Genomic DNA, 15,837 nt, shown 5'->3' with positions numbered 1-15,837 from the left:
TTTCCTGGACTCTCACAGTCTCAGAGTCCAGGATCCCGGGGAGGGGGAGCCAAGCTTAAGGCCCTTTTGAGTTGGTTTTGTTTTTTTTTAATTTATATTTTATTAAGTTTCTTAAACATTTTACAATGAATAAAGAAAAAGAAAATTTTAGATTACAACCAAAGTAGTACAACCATACAAGTATATAGCACAAAAGAAAATTAATCATGTGTAAACTTAAATATAGTCCACATAATTGGGAAGTTATTACTGGAAAACCAAAAAAAGACATTTTCATTTAAACATGAATAATGCGGAGTTATATATCTAAATAACCAAGACTTTTCCAATTAAGTTGTTAAAAACATCTCACCCTTCTTTATCATTTAGGAAAACTTCTAAGTGTGTTGGTTCAAGGAAAACAAATTTGTTTTTATTAAACATAATTATACAACGGCAAGGAAATTTAAGTTTCCTTGCCTTTTGAGTTGTTTATCCCAAACCACTCTTGTACTTCTCTGTAAACAGTACTGATGATCTCCCAACCACTACAGCCATAATAATCACTCTGGAAACGGTCTGGATGCCAACTCAGTTTCACCGATAGATTGGAAAAGTGAACTCCAATTTGGGAAAAACAATAGCTTGATCTATTTTCACAAGATAGAATTTGGTAACTTTGCGAGCTTACTTTTTTCAATAACAATTCTCCAATGACTTCAGCCAATTCTTTCAGTAATTTGACTCTTTTCTTCTCCTTGCTTTGCGCTTTAAAAGCCAGATCCTTCCATGGGGATGAGAAAGAAATGTATCCCAATATACTTCCAGAAGCCACCAAAATGTCCCTATTCTCATACTTTTCACAAGTCCTCGCTGTTCGCTTTCCAGTTTGCGGCACCTAATGGGCACCTTCTCTGATGATTCCCACTGACGTCCACGAGAAACTCTTATGCTGTTAGGGTCAGCTCATAGCTGGGGTAGACTCATGAGGCCTAGTCAGTGAGGCTTGGTTAGTTTAGGTTAAGGTTTGTCGGCCTGTTCCTTGCTTTGAGAGCCAGTGTGCAGTACGAAAGTACTTCCTTAAAATTGGACTGTATTTTTGTACTTCCTTAAAATTGACCACATCAAGTTGCTGTGTTGAGAAATCCGTAGAGCTCTTGCTTTTTTTTTTTTTTTTTATTTCACAAAGAACAGCCTGCCACTTGGTTTCAAGCCTCCTCTTTTGATTTAGATATTTTAATTTATATTTTTTTACATTTTTTTTAATTGCATATAAATTATGTTGAAAAAAGTCTTTTTCCTTTCCATAGGCTTAACTGTAATCCCGCTGAACGTCGCGCCATACGCGGTTTTCAAACTTTCAACAGCTCACTTTAATTTGTACTCTTAAGATGCTTAAACAGCACAATGACCGTGAAAGTACTACAAAAAAACCTTAGCTTTTCATCCCTGCGTGGCTGCGTTTCCAAGCGAGTCCGTCCTCAGGAGATCCAATTTAAACTTGTTGATAATATTAAATCTCCATGTTCTTTGTTCAACGTTGAAAGGAAGAAGATTTTTAGTCTATTTGTAAATGTCCAAAAGTGACAGACTGCTGTCCCATGAGAATGGATCAAACGGATAAACAAACTGGAATCGAAAAGGGAATCCTCAGTTCTCCAGGGGCTGCCAAAAGCATTTCAGCTAAAAACACTGATGGGATCATGCAAAAACTCCTACAGGGGGGACGTTGGTCAATAATCCACCCTATTCACAAACGCAGGGTCAAAGCACTCTGCCACAATCTGTAGTACTGCACCACAGATTATTTGTGGATGGTTATTTTATTGCTACCTCTATTTTTTTATTATTTTTTTTTACTATTTTACTTTCCTTTTATTATTGCTCACAGTCTCCTTTCTTCAACTTTGTCTTTGAGGTGGACCACTCCTCTGTCCTTGTTATCTGCTGCCTTTCAAGGAGCACCAGGGCTGTAAGCATCTGCACCCAACCAACTGTACAAAGAGGATAAGTCTCACCATCCAGTATCAGAGCTTCAGGTTGGGAAAATCAAGATTCTCCACAAACCACTGGCTGAAGAGAGTGAAAACTATAATCTGTGGAGATTTGCTATTCCCAGTGAAGCTAGTCATAGCACCCCTAAGCTGACAAAATGTATCAGGTGATGCTGGAATAAACAAAGATTGTCTGTCCTCTCTGCACCTTTGCAGTGCAGTTAGACAAATAAGCTTATACTCTGTTTTCAACTTCAGATTTTCAGATTGACCTGCTTCTTAACTTCCAAACATTTGGAACAACAATCGAATAAACATTAGGGATATGTGTTTGTTTCAGTGAATGCACAAAACCTGATAGGCGAGGCCACTTTCAGTCCGATACAACTGAAACCACCTGCAAATCACCTCGGATGAAATCACCAGAACATTTTCGAGTATTTTCTTATTTTTATATTTGAAAAAGGGCCTCTGGCAAGACTAGGGCTTCAGCCTGATCCCAGCAGTGAGACTTAGGCCCATCGCGAATACCCAGGCCTAGGTCCCAGTACCAAGGGCGCACCCCCATCACTGAGGTCTGGACCAAGACCTAAGCCAAACGCCAGGGCCCAGCCCAAGGACAGGAACCATCATCAAGGCTGATTTGGACCTAGGCCTAGGTAGAGCACGTAATGTTGGGTTTTTTGGGGGGAAGTCCGAAGTAAAGGGCATTACAGTAATCCAATGGCGATAACACCAAAGAGTGAATAGTGGATCTCAAGTCTGAATCACATAAGAATGGTCGAAGCCTGCGCATTGAATGGAGTTTATAAAAAGCATTTTTGGTGGCTTTCGATAGCTGTGGTTTTAACGATAAAATAGTATCTATTATGAAACCTACATGTCTAACTTCATTTACTAAAGGGATTTCTGAGCCATCAATCAAACGAAATTTTGGAACTTTAGGATCTGGAAACCAGTCTACCCAATATTTTATGTTGTCCTCATGAAACCATATAAACCAAACCCCTTTTCCAGGATGCCAGTGCCTTCCAGCTCCCTTCAAAGTTGGTTTCCGCCCAGGGCCATCAAGAGCAAATCCTGGATGCGAGATAGTACAGATGTCCCCAAATCTATCTCATTGACTGGTCCAGCAAGCATAGCTGGGAACCACCAGAGCCTGTAGACACTGACGGACTGCTAACCTGTTTCTAAAGAAAACACCCAGATCAACCCAGACCTTGGACTCCAGGAAAGGCCATCTGGAGAACGGGGGGGGGGGGGGGTAATTCGTAAAGAATAGCAGGTCCCGAACTGACAACCCTCAGATCTCAGGGCACAGGCTCTCAGGATTAGCTTCAGGACCAGCTGCTTTTGAAAAACCTTGGTAGTAATTACCTGGTCCACCTGGCGGGGGGTGGGCTCTACACCCTTGGAAGTTCCCAATTGGACCAGCCGTGGGTGTGTCCCTGATTAGATATACTCTCATTGGTCCAGTCTTCTGAGGACTTGCCTGTGGAAATAATGTCTGACTGCTTCCTGATCGATGCCTGACTTTCAGGGTTTCCTGCATGCCTTTCAAGGCCCTCACGTTGCTTTTAATATCCCACTTTTAAGTCTTTTCCACTCGGTACTGATACTAGCGAATAATGAGGTCACTACTCAGTGAAACACAAGGAGAGTTTGGCGGTTTCCAGCATTTCTCTTTTACTGATAAATGACGTAAATGATGCTTTGAAGTCTTTACAGCTGTGTACGTCAGGCTCAAGTTGTACAACTGCTTTTAGTAAGTTTGTGACTTCTTACATTCCCTCTTAAATTCAGAAGTTAAATCCAATTGATCTAATTCTTTAATTGTTTGATCTCTTCCCTCCCATTGGGTTTCTGGCAAAGCTTCTCTGTTTCCCTTCCAAGGTAGTTTAGAGTATCAAAGGTGTACCTTAAAGTATTTCGTTTTGTATCTCCTACCTCCTCTTGTAGTATCAAGGGTGATACCTCTCTCTCTTCTCATCTCCAATCTTCAGTAGATATTCACGGGCCATGGATGTGGTCCAACTCCTCTCCTCTCCCCTTCCTCCTCCTTCCTCTCACAGGAGGGCTGGAAGTCATCCTCTCCTTGGATCTCGGGTGATCCCTTGCTGGAGGGGAAACCTCTCCCATTTGACAGAAGAGCAAAATTAAGTAAGCTTAACTTGAGTCCAACAGGATTTGGCACTCCAAAAGTAAAGAAGATAACTGAAGCTTCAAGAATGCAATGAGAGGATGGGGAAAAAAAACCTCTCATCCAAAATAAAGAACTCCATCAAGGTTTGAGTTAAATCAGAGCTCAGCATCTCCTCCAGAGCAAGGTAAGGTACCCCACGAGGATAAGATGCCGATCTCTCAGTATAAACTACTAGTCCTGAGGGAATTCTGTGCTACTGCGAAGTACAGAAATAACGCAGAATTCCCCTCCTGTGTAGCTGCACAGAAATTCAATTCTCTGCACAGAGTTTGGCAAAGATGCAGGCCCCGGGGTGTCATGAGCGAAGGTTGTCCCACTCACGGTGAAGATGGGGCAGGCCCTGGTGAGAGTGAGACTGTGAGCCTGCGGAGTGACAGAGGAGAGTATGTGTGAGGGGGTGTGGGGGCCAGAGAGAGGGAGCCTATAAGGAGATTATGGAGTGTGTACATGTGTGATAGATTGGGAGCTGCTATGTGTGAAAAAGGGATTGTGTGTATGTGAGAGTGCTTTTTTGTTTGTGAGAGAGACAGCCTGTGTGAAGGTGTGTGTATGGGTAAGACAGAGCCTGTGTGAAGGAATGTATGTATGAGAGAGAGAGAGCCTATGTGTGTGAGGGTATGTGAGCGAGAGAAGGAGCCAATGTTCAGGGGAACTGTGAAAGACATAGGTAGCGTGTGTGTGTGTGAGAGAGAGAGGGAGCCTGTATGAGGGTGTATGTGTGTTTGTATGTGAAAGACAGAGAAGGAGTCCCTATGAGGATGTGTGTGTATGTGCGTGAGAGAGAGGGAGCCTGTATGAAGGGGTATGTATGTACACTAGAGAGAAGGAGCCTATGTGTGTGTGTGTGAGTGAGAGAGAGAGTGCCTTATGAGGGGCAGTACTGGGAGAGGGGTCAAACTCTGGGAGGCGGAGGGGAGAGATAGTGGCAGGTGGAGGAGTTGGGGCCTGAGGACAAAGTGAAAGGAGCCTGGGCAGGGGAGTAGGGAGAGAGGGTGGAAGAAGAGAACTCTTACAGTGAACTTCTAGGGAAATTCTGCTCAAAATATTCAAAACTCTGCATCTTTAAGGAATAACGTTTTTCTGTATTACATTTTAAATTAATTACTTAAAGACTGTCATGTAAATTGTGTTATTTTGACAAACAAAGTATGCAGAATTTTAAATTTTTGTGCACAGAATTTTAAATTTTTTTAAGCAGAATTCCCCTAGGAGCAATAAACCAACAGGACACTTTCCTTGCTAGCCTCCCCATAGGGGAGCTGCAAAGGCTTTTTAACCCCCTGTACACCTGGGGTCACCTTCGCAGCCTCGGGAAGCATTAGGGTTAATATCCCGAGGCGGGGGATCAAGTCTCGGGGGGGGGGGGGGGGGCGTGAGCTGGGGACAGGATATCCTGCAGGGCCAGTGCCAGGCTGAGAACACTCCACACAAGCAAAGCACTCTCCAGACTCGAGTTGTGCTCCAAAAAATAAACAGTAATACTGCAGAATCTTCCAAATCCAACACAATGACAGTTCAGGTGCATGCAGAAATGAAACAGAATTACAGGCCAGAAACTCTCTCTTTACAGCAGTAACAGTTCCTTCTTACAGCAACACAGTGTTCCTGGTTACCTTGTTTCTCTTCTCTCCTCAGTCTTTTGAACAAATCTAGCCTGCTCCCCTCTTTATTTTCCTCAGTTACTCAAACAGTTACTCACAAAAATGTCCTGCTCAGCTCAAGGAAAAATCCATCAGATGCATCACCAGCATCCTCCGAACCCCAAAAGAAGTTCCCTCTGGCACAGTTTGGCTTCCTGGTCCAGTTAAGCACCGGCTTTATCTTTTAACTTCCAGGCAGTATTGCACCCTCTGCTGCTTCTCTTCAGGACTCGGGGGATTTTTAGGGAGAAAATCTCTGCCCACTCCTGCTGCTTTCCTCTGTAATCCTGGGTGAGGGTCACAGCTCCAACCGATCTCTTTCCCTTGCAGTCTGGCGTCGCCCCAGACTTGGCAGAGTCAGGGTTTTTAATCATTTCTCCTCATGACTGAGCCCCTAGGGGATGGACCCCCCACCCTTGTCTGTCAAGAAGGGCAGGTAACACCCTCTGACCAACAGATGACCCAGAGCCCTGGCACATTCCCACACTGGCTCCAGGGTAACCTCTTGCCCTCTGCACATCCTGTGCACTTCCGGCAGATGTTGCACACTGTTTGAGACTCTGCAGATTTCCCATAAGAGAGAAACCTCTATGTTACTTACTTTATACATTTGTATTTATTTATTTTAAAATATTTTTATTTTAAAAACGCTAACCGACATCGTAAACCTATCCCTCACTGAAGGAAACTACCCAGAATGCCTAAAATCAGCAATTATCAAACCCATACTGGAAAAGACCAATCTTGATCCAGAAAACCCACTGAACTACTGACCCATATCAAACCTACCTTTCATTGCTAAAATCATCAAGAAAATCGTCCACTCCCAACTCAGCGACCACCTGGAAGAAAACAACATCCTACTACCCACACAATTTGGCTTCAGGAAACAACTGAACACTGAGATACTACTCCTATCATTAAACAACACTGTAGTCAAAGGTTTTGAAAATGGCCACAGCTACCTTTTAGTCCTACTTGACCTATCAGCAGCCTTTGACACGGTAAACCACTCTATCATGATTGACCATCTCTCTGAAATTGGTGCAAAAGAAAAAACCCTACAATGGTTCACATCCTATCTATCACAAAGAACCTACCAGGTGTTGATCAATTACACCCTCTCAAAGAAAATAAACTTTGACACCAGAGTTCCCCAAGGCTCCGCCCTATCTGAGATACTCTTCAACATTTATCTGCTCCTGATATGCCACTTCCTCTCAAACCTTAAACTGACCCACTTCATATATGTGGATGATATACAAATATTAATCCCAATACACAACTCTCTGGAAGAAACCTACAAAAAAACAGCCACTTACCTCAACAAAATAAAGCAACTACTAACCAACATGAAACTCATTATAAACTTCGAAAAGACTGAAATAATCATACTGGATAGAAAGAACAACGCTCCTCAACTACCACCACTCAACCAAAAAGCGGCAATCTCACCTGTCAATCATGCCCGCAACCTTGGAGTCATAATTGATAAGGAACTTTCCTTCAAGAACCACATTACAACTAAAATCAAAGATGGATATCAAAACTCCTAACCCTCGTCATTTAAAACATTTCCTCTCCCCCAACGACTTCAGAACAGTTCTTCAACTACTCATCTTCTCCAACCTGGACTACTGTAACTCCCCTGCTATTCAACTTACCTCTCAACACCATCCGACCACTCCAAATCCTCCAAAACGCAGCTGTAAGAATTCTCACTAGATCTAAAAAGCATGATCACATTACTCCTACACGAATATCACTACACTAGCTCCCAATAAAATTTAGGATAGAATTCAAAATACTATCCATACTACACAAAATAATATCCGAAAAACAAACTGGCTAAGTACATCCATAAAATTGCACTCTCCAAACAGAAACCTCAGATCAGCTAATAAAGGTCTATTAAAGATTCCACCTGCTCATTCCAAACAACTTACCTCAACTCAAAAGAGAGCAATTTCACTAGGAAGCCCTAAACTCTGGAACACCCTCCCAATCAAACTCAGAACACAACAAAACTTAAAAACCCTCAAAAAAGATCTAAAAACCTGGATGTTTACCAAAGCCTACCAAGTCACCCAATGACTCTAAAACACCACTTCCCGCCTAATGATCCTATGCAAACATGTGGAACCAATGCAAGAAAGTAATATAACACATAACTGAAACCTGTATAGCTTGACATAGGAACTACATTTATAAAACCAACAATATCTATGTTAACAATCACAAGAACCTTTTGGAAACTCTGTTAAACATCAAAACTTTGTAAACCATTGTGATGGCGAAACTGAACGACGATATATAGAACTCAATAAATAAATAAATGTAATACCTGCCCGTCCTACATTCAGGGCAGAGTACAAGACTACGCACACAATAAAACTACGTAAAATTAAACAAGGATCAATCAACAATGACAAAAAAAAATTCTAACAAAATCACAGACATTGACATCGCTGATAGACCCAGCTATTGTCAATATAGATGATTTTATAGTGCTCAGATGGAACATGCCTTTTGAAACGAATGGGTTTTAAGAGCTTTCCGGGAAAACATTGGTTCTGCTATTGTTCTTATCTCTTTTGAGAGGGAGTTTCATAAAAGAGGGCCGGCAATGGAGAAAGCACGTGCCCCAGCCTCTTCAAGATGGACTGTCCAAGGGGAGGGAGTATCTAGAAGGCACTGAATGGAGGAGCGTAAAGTTCTGGATGGTGTATGAATTTTTAGTGTGGCCGCAATCCATGGTGAAGGAATATTATGAATGAGGGTTATATTGTATTTGAAATGAAAATGGGAGCCCATGTAACATGTGCAAAACTGTGGTGATGTGTTTTCGTGTGTGTGTTCCTGTTCATAGCCGAGGTGGTGGCCTGGATTGCAGACTGGTTGACGGACAGACGATAATGTGTGATGGTAAATGGAACTTACTTTGAAGAGAGACCGGTGTTAAGTGGAGTGCCGCAAGGATCGGTGTTGGGACCAGTCCTGTTCAATATCTATGTGAGCGACATAGTGGATGAGATATAAGGTAAGGTTTGTCTATTTGCGGATGACACTAAGATCTGCAACAGAGTGGACACACCAGAAGGAGTGGAGAGAATGAGACGGGATTTAAGGATGCTGGAAGAGTGGTCAAAGATATGGCAGCTGAGATTCAATGCCAAGAAGTGTAGAGTCATGCATATGGGGTGTGGAAATCCGAAAGAACTGTATTCGATGGGGGGTGAAAGGCTGATGTGCACGGAGCAGGCGACCTTGGGGTCTTGTGACAGCATAGAGAGAGGAATATCGAGTAAGAAAAGGGAAGTGATTATCCCCTTGTACAGGTCCTTGGTGAGGCCTCACCTGGAGTACTGTGCTCAGTTCTGGAGACCGTATCTCCGAAGGGACAGAGAGGATGGAGGCGGTCCAGAGAAGGGCGACCAAAAAGGTGGATGGTCTTCATCGAATGACTTATGAGGAGAGATTGAAGAATCTAAATATGTTCACCCTGGAGGAAAGGAGGAGCAGAGGTGATATGATACAGTCTTTCAGATATTTGAAAGGTTTTAATGATAATGACAAACCTTTTCCGTTGGAAAAAAAATCAGCAGAACCAGGGGTCATGATTTAAAACTCCAGGGAGGAAGACTCAGAACCAATGTCAGGAAGTATTTCTTCATGGAGAGGGTGGTGGATGCCTGGAATGCCCTTCCGGAGGAAGTGGTGAAGACAAGAACTGTGAAGGACTTCAAAGGGACGTGGGATAAACACTGTGGATCCATAAAATCTAGAGGAAGTGAATGAAGAGTGGGTGGCTCGCAGGAATGATGGCTACTTCCTGGAGATAGTGCCCTTATTCAGTGGGCATGCACACAGTTAATGCGACTCCAACATTGCTCTAAGCTTCAACAGCAAGAGGAAATGTGGAAAAAAGGATTTGCATTCACTAAAAAACGGGGAGAAGCTTGCTTGTTACTGGAGTTACTACCCCAAACCAAATAAGCCTGATACTTCACTTTCAATGCATATCAAGCATAGCTCTCTGCTTCAACGGCAGGGGGGAATGAAGAAAAGAGGATCTATATACAGACAACAACCAAGGACTGAATTACATAGTCTGGATAAACAAATCAGCATGGGTGTAGCTTGTTTATTGCGGCAGTTACTACCCCTAACTAATTAAGCTAGATATTTCACTTAGATACAGTTCCAACACTGCTCTCTACATTAATGGCGGGGGTGGAAGGGAAATAGAACCAAAAGTTTACTAAGGGCCAAGAGTAACAGATAAGTATGAGAAAAAAAAGTGCGAAAGCTTGCTGGGCAGACTGGATGGGCTATTTGGTCTTCTTCTGCCGTCATTTCTATGTTTCTGTTACGACTGTCGCTGCCTGACATCTCCATTCTGCCCTCCTTACCTCTTTGGCGACTCCTCCCGTGGTTGATGGACATCTGGCTGCCGCGGTGTCTGCCTGCCGTGCTCTCCGGCGTTCCCGGTCCGGCTTGGGCGCTACATCCCGCCATGTTGTTCAGCTGCCATAGGGGGCGTGCGCGCCGGGCGGCCCTGCTTCCTATTCCTTCTTTGGCGCGAACCTCAGGGGCGTCCCTTGTGATGACGTCATGCATCCCGGATACAAAAGCCTACTCTGTTTGCTAGCTATTCGAGTTAGCAAGGGATCTCCTTACGGATGGGATTCGCTCTCTGTACCTAGCTACTCTGCCTCTCCTTAATTAGACTTACTCATCGGAGTACCCGCTCCTTGGGGGCCTCTCTCTTTTCTTTCAGGTCGCTGTCTGGAACCGGTACTCGCTCCTCGAGGGCCCATGTTCCCGGACTCGCTGCCTGAGCTCACTTCTGCTTGGAGAAACCCGCTGCCTACACCATCAGTGAGTTACCATCTCGACTCTCTCAGAGCTGTTCCCTGGAACCAGGTACTCGCTCCTCGAGGGCCTGCCTCTATTTCAGCTTCTGTGATACCTTCCGGGAGAAACCGCTGAGTGAGTAATCAACCTAGGAGGCTCCATACCAGAACCCTGTGTATGCTCCACTGTACTCACCATCTCAGCTTCTCTCCACTACAGCACAGCCATAGAGGGAATCACTGTTCCAGTGTCCTGAGGAACCCTAAGCCCAGCCAGGCTTCATCTCTACTCACTACTGCCACCTCTGGTGGCTTCTCAACTCTGTTTAATAAAAGACAATTCTGTGTTGTGTGTCCTAAGCTAAGCCTGACCTGTGGCCCCTCACGGGACTTCCCCCCTGTGGGCATGGTCATCTGCCACAGTGTCCAAGGGTCCACCCAAAAACCTTACACACAATAACAGCAAGCCCTGCAGACATCACCTTCCCCTGGTATCATTTTAATTCTTAAAAGCTGCAGATATAAGCCAGGTTTTTAATTTCTTACCAAACCTCAGAAGATCCCTTTCCTCCTTCAAATCTCATGGTAAACTCTTCGCCATACTTGGTACTACAGTTGAGAGCAACCTGTTTAATCACTGCTATTGCTGAAAGGCCTTTGGCTTGGGAAGCTGTAAAAGATGCGTCTGTGTAGATTGTAGATTTCTACTTGCCTCATGCCATTTAAGTGAAGAGAACATGAGCTACGTAACTTCTTGAATGCAAATAGCAATGCCTTAAATTTAGAACGCGCAGTGACCTGCAGCCAATATTACAAAATGACAATAAATCACGTAGGAGTACACGTTTGGGGGGTCGAGTCTCGGCTTTTGGTACCGTCTATGGGATGGTTCCTGCTCCATGGAGTTTACAGTCTCGTTGGTCTAGCTGAGACACAGACCAGACAAATACATTTTCTACAAATCACTTTGCTATTACAGTAAAAGATTTTTAATGTGAGAAAGTGAAGGTCAGGAAGCTCCAGCCTCCTATGGCTCTTTCCTTCAGGGTCTGAAAGTGGCAGCAGGAGGTGCTGCAGGCTGCAGTATACCACCGAGCTGAGGTCTGTGGAAGAGCCAGGGTTTGGGCCTTCTTTTGATTATGATTATGATTATTATTTTTATTTTTTTTTGCAGGCTGGGTTGGAAGCCCTAAAGTAGTCACTGGCACAATCCGGCCCCCATTCCTCCACCAGCTGCCACTGTCGCCACTACTACAGTCAGGTCTAGGAGCAGCCCCTGCTTCAAAAGAAAAGCTGTTCAGGGGGCATTGTGTGGAAAAGAGGTGGTCAACAGAAAGGGGAAAGTGTTGTCCTGGCTATTGTAGGATTTGTTTGGGTTTTGTTTTGGTTTTTTTCCTTCAAAGTTGGCAATGCAGAGAGAGAGAGAGACACACACACACACACAGACACACAGGCCTCACCCCTAGAGAGTCACAAAGCAGAGATATACACACACACACACAGGCATGACTCCCAAAAAGCGACAAAGCAGTGTCTCACTCACACACACACACACACACACACACACACACACACACAGAGGCCTCACCCCTAGAGAGTCACAAAGCAGAGATACACACACACACAGGCATGACTCCCAAAGAGCGACAAAGCAGTGTCACACACACACACACACACACAGAGGCCTCACCCCTAGAGAGTCACAAAGCAGAGATACACACACACACAGGCATGACTCCCAAAGAGCGACAAAGCAGTGTCACACACACACACACACACACAGAGGCCTCACCCCTAGAGAGTCACAAAGCAGAGATACACACACACACACAGGCATGACTCCCAAAGAGCGACAAAGCAGTGTCACACACACACACACAGGCCTCACCCCTAGAGAGTCACAAAGCAGTGATACACACACACACACAGGCCTCACCCCTAGAGAGTCACAAAGCAGAGATACACACACACACACAGGCCTCACCCCTAGAGAGTCACAAAGCAGTGATACACACACACACACAGGCCTCACCCCTAGAGAGTCACAAAGCAGAGATACACACACACACACAGGCTTGACTCCCAAATAAAGCAAATAAAGATAAATCTAAAGAAAAAGGAAAGAATGGCAAAAGAAGAAAACCCCCATTGCATTAACAAACTATCATGTCTACCTTGCGTATTATAAAAAATCAATAAATTTAAGAAAAAGAGAATATTATGACATGAAAATCCAGAGATTTACAAATAACCACAAAGCACTCTTTGACATGGTAAAAAATTTGACAAGAAATCCAATTGAGAAAGAAAATAATGACATAGACCTAGACTGTAATGAACTAGCTTTATTTTTTAAAAAGAAAATAGAAAACCTCCTGGACACGCTAGATAAAAACAACCATCAAACAATTGCCATGCCAAAAAAAGAGACGTTACCATGGTCTACCTTTAATAATACAACAATAGAGGAAATTGAAAAACTGGTTATGAAGCTAAATCCAGCCATTCATCCCATTGATTCAATTAATACACTGACTCTAAAACAATGTAAACATGAAATAGTACCATTTTTAACGATAATAGTGAATCACTCACTAAACGAAGGGACTATGCATGAAATGTTAAAAAAAAGCAATAGTAAGACCAATACTTAAACAGGGCGATCTAGATGCAACAAATTTCAAAAATTACAGACCAATTTCATTTTTGCCGTTTATAGCAAAATTAATAGAGAAAGTGGTAAATAAACAATTAATAGAGCACCTTGAATATAATAATATTTTATTTCCCACACAACATGGTTTTTGAAAAAATCATAATACTGAGTCACTATTGTTATCATTAAATGATACTGTATTAAGGGGTTTTGATTGTGGAACAAGGTATTTACTAGTACTTTTAGACTTATCGGCGGCCTTCGATACGGTCGATCACAAGTTATTGTTAACAAGACTTTCAGAAATTGGCTTAGGTGATGTAACTTTAAAATGGCTTAGGTCTTTTTTAGAAAATAGGTCATTTGCACTCAAAATAAAAGATAATTTCTCAGAAACTAACAAACTGATGACAGGTGTTTCCCGGGGCTCAGCGTTATCAGCAACATTATTTAATGTTTATTTACTTCCTCTGTGCCATCTGTTAACGGGCCTTAATCTAATTTATTTTGTGTATGCTGATGATATTCAGATTTTGTTTCCTATCGAGAAAGATGTTGATGAGACTTGTAAACTGATAAAAATGTATTTAGAAATAATTAGACAAGTCTTAACACAATTGGAAATTAATTTTGAATTTAGAGAAAACCGTTTTTATTATTTTAGAGAGGAAAAGGAGAAATGATGAAACAAAGTCAAGCTTAAATAACGGTAATAGGATTGAAGTAGTAAATGTTACTAGGAATTTGGGTTTTTATATTGACACCGAATTTAATGGGCAAGCACATATTGCAAAGAAAGTGAGGTTCGGCTATTGCAAATTAATGCTGCTGAGACGTCTCAAACCTTTGATTTCCCAAGAGAATTTTAGAACAGTATTACAAGCACTGATATTCACGGGAGTAGATTACTGTAACGCAATGTTGATGGGTTTGCCAAAAAGTACTTTACGGCCGTTACAGATTTTACAAGATACTGCTGCGCGTATATTAACAAATACAAGAAATAAGGACCATATTACTCCGATCTTGAAAGAACTACATTGGCTCCCGATTGAACAGAGGATAATTTTTAAAGTTTTATGTATCATTCACAAGATTCTGTATGGAGAAAGGACAGACTGGTTAAACGCAGCAATAAGACTACATGTACCGCAACGTAATTTGAGATCATCAAATAAAGGTCTCCTCGCATTCCCGAATATTAAATCTGCCCATTCATGTGAAGTCAGAGAGCGAGCGCTATCAATTGCGGGCCATAAATACTGGAATGAAATGCCCACAGACCTGAGACTACAGCAAGATAAGAAGACATTTAGGAAAGATCTTAAAACATGGCTATTCCATCGAGCATTTGATATGAAGTAAATGGTAGTGTCCTCATGTAAGCCGTGGAGTAAATGGTAGTGTCCCCATGTAAGCTATTAAGTCTTTACTTTATCCTATATTTTTATCTCTTCTTTTAAATTGTTTTAGCTTTTGATCTTTTAACTTTAATTTATATATACTTGGGATTTTATAATTTATATTTAGATGGTAATTTTTAGAAAGTCTTATTTCTATTATAAATAATTATTATTTTTAGGATTTTTACATTTATGAGAAATTGTATTTTTCTTTCTTTCCTATGTTAATTGATTGATGTATAAAATGTGAACCGTAGAGATGGACTTTTGTCTAATCAACGGTATATAAAAACTGTTTAAATAAAATAAATAAATAAATAAATAAATAAAGTTAGGGATTATTAGGAAGAGAATGGTTAACAAAACAGAAAATGTCATAACGCCTCTGTATCGCTCCATGGTGAGACCGCACCTTGAATACTGTGTACAATTCTGGTCGCCGCATCTCAAAAAATATAGTTGCGATGGAGAAGGTACAGAGAAGGGCAACCAAAATGATAAAGGGGCTGGAACAGCTCCCCTATGAGGAAAGGCTGAAGAGGTTAGGGCTGTTCAGCTTGGAGAAGAGATGGCTGAGGGGGGATATGATAGAGGTCTTTAATATCATGAGAGGTCTAGAATGGGTAGATGTGACTCAGTTATTTACACTTTCGGATAATAGAAGGACTAGGGGGCATTCCATGAAGTTAGCAAGTAGCACATTTAAGACTAATTGGAGAAAATTCTTTTTCACTCAACGCACAAGTCTGCTTCAGTGCTAGCTTCTGCCAAACCAGCGGTTATTCCAGCCACAGTCAAGTACAGACAAAGGTTTAAAAAAAAAAACAAAAAAAGATCCGTTCTGCTAAACCGAGTCCTGCTCCAGAGTCTGGTCCTGCTGTTGCCCCTGTGTCTGTCCCTGTTTGCAGGGGTCCCTCAGGGTCAGTTAGTTGGTACCTGGGAATTCCACCTATTCTGGCACTCTCGGCTCAGCCTCTGCGGTTCCTAGGCAAGCACAGATTCCTGCCCAGCCCGCCATTGCTAATCAGGCCTTGATGAAACCTGCACTGGTGCAGAGAAGGGTAAGCTTGCCTGTTCTCCGCAATTGGTTTGTGTAACTTAGTTTT

The 15,837-nt window shown here is 42.5% G+C and overlaps 1 protein-coding gene across 4 annotated transcripts in view; it reads left to right on the top strand.

Moving 5' to 3' along the window:
* The window catches only part of LOC115078298 (N-acetyllactosaminide beta-1,3-N-acetylglucosaminyltransferase 2-like), a 65,813-nt gene that overhangs the window by 15,922 nt on the left and 34,054 nt on the right, over positions 1–15,837 (top strand). The window contains exon 1 of one of the 4 annotated variants that reach the window (XM_029581159.1): positions 8,808–8,856. The exons of the other annotated variants lie outside the window; for them this stretch is intronic. The gene's annotated coding sequence lies outside the window, so the exon portion shown is untranslated. Of the gene's footprint in view, positions 1–8,807; positions 8,857–15,837 lie in introns of those variants that run through there. 4 annotated transcript variants of the gene reach the window in all.

Source organism: Rhinatrema bivittatum, chromosome 16 (assembly GCF_901001135.1).
Source record: "Rhinatrema bivittatum chromosome 16, aRhiBiv1.1, whole genome shotgun sequence".
NCBI lineage: Eukaryota > Metazoa > Chordata > Amphibia > Gymnophiona > Rhinatrematidae > Rhinatrema > Rhinatrema bivittatum.
This window is presented reverse-complemented; position numbering and strand designations above follow the sequence as displayed.